Raw genomic sequence first — 1,659 nt, 5'->3', positions numbered from 1 at the left:
AGCTGTGCCATTCTGTCGACGTATATGTGCAGGAGGCGGTCCTTAAGTGGTTAAAGGGGTTGTAAAGCTTCTTTTTTTTTTTTTTTTAAATAACAAACATGTCATACTTACCTCCGCTGTGCAGTTCGTTTTGCACAGAGTGGCCCCGATCCACGTCTTCTGGGGTCCCACGGCAGCTGTCTCGGATCCTCCTCGCATCAGCTAACCCCCTGTTTTGGGAAGCGATCTCCCATGGGGGGTTAGCTTGCGAGTCGGGACACTCTCTACGTTGCAGATAGAGAAAGGAGCTGTGTGTTAGTGGGCGTCCTGACTCTCCTGTAGTCCAAGGGAGGGGGTCGAGCACAACACTCCACACCAGGGAGAAAGCCTTGCATTACTGTGTGGAGTTACAGACAGAACAGGAAGTGAGGATTTCTCAGAAGAAATAAGGACATTTAAAAGCAAAATGGAAGGATTAGGTAAGTGAAGGAGGACTGCACTAAGGGAAAGGAAGATATTTGGGGAAAAAAATGTACCTTTACAACCAGTGCCGATCCTGACCTCCCAGAAGCTGGATGAGGGGCCAAAAATGACTTCTCACCAGGCGGGGCCTCTAGTAATTTGGGGGGCCCTCCGCAGCTTTGCGGGGCCCTAAGCGCCTTGCATAGTGAGCCTATAGGGCGGATCGGCCCTGTTTACAACCCCTTTAAACCTGGCATGGTTATTGCCAGAAGGGCTGGTCTGAGTATTTGAAAAGCTGCTGATCTACTGGGATTTTCACCCTCAACCATCTCTCGGATTTACAGAGAATGATGGGGAAAAGAGAAAATATCCAGTGAGCGGCAGTTGTGTGAAGGAAAATGCCTTGTTGATGTCAGAGGAGAATGGGCAGACTGGTTGGAGATGATAGAAAAACAACAGTAACTCTAATAACCACTCCTTACACCCAAGGTATGCAAAATACCATCTCTGAATGCACAACACATTGAACCTTGAAGCAGATGGGCTACAGCAGAAGAAGACCACACCGGGTGCCACTCCTGTCAGCTAAGAACAGGAAACTGAGGCTACAATTGGCACAGGATCACCAAAACTGGACAATAGAAGATTGGAAAAAGTTGCCTGGTCTGATGAGTCTGGATTTCAGCTGCGACATTCAGATAGTGGGGTCAGAATTTGGCGCATGGATCCATCCTGCCTTGTATCACCGGTTCAGGCTGGTGGTGGGGGTGTAATGGTGTGGGGGGTATTTTCTTGGCGCATTTTGGGCCCCTTAGTACCAATTGAGCATTGTTTAATCACCACGGCCTACCTGAGTATTGTTGGTGACCATGTCCATCCCTTTATGACTACAGTGTCCCCATCTTCTGATGGCTCCTCCCAGCAGGATAATGTCACCATGTCACAAAGATCCGATCATCTCACCACTGGACAATGAGGTCCCTGTCCTCCAATCATCTCACCACTGGACAATGAGGTCCCTGTACTCCAATCATCTCACCACTGAACAATGAGGTCCCTGTCCTCCAATCATCTCACCACTGGACAATGAGGTCCCTGTCCTCCAATCATCTCACCACTGGACAATGAGGTCACTGTCCTCCAATCATCTCACCACTGGACAATGAGGTCACTGTCCTCCAATCATCTCACCACTGGACAATGGGGTCACTGTCCTCC

This window comes from Rana temporaria, chromosome 13 (assembly GCF_905171775.1).
Source record: "Rana temporaria chromosome 13, aRanTem1.1, whole genome shotgun sequence".
Classification (NCBI taxonomy): domain Eukaryota; kingdom Metazoa; phylum Chordata; class Amphibia; order Anura; family Ranidae; genus Rana; species Rana temporaria.
Note: the sequence above shows the minus strand (reverse complement) of the source record.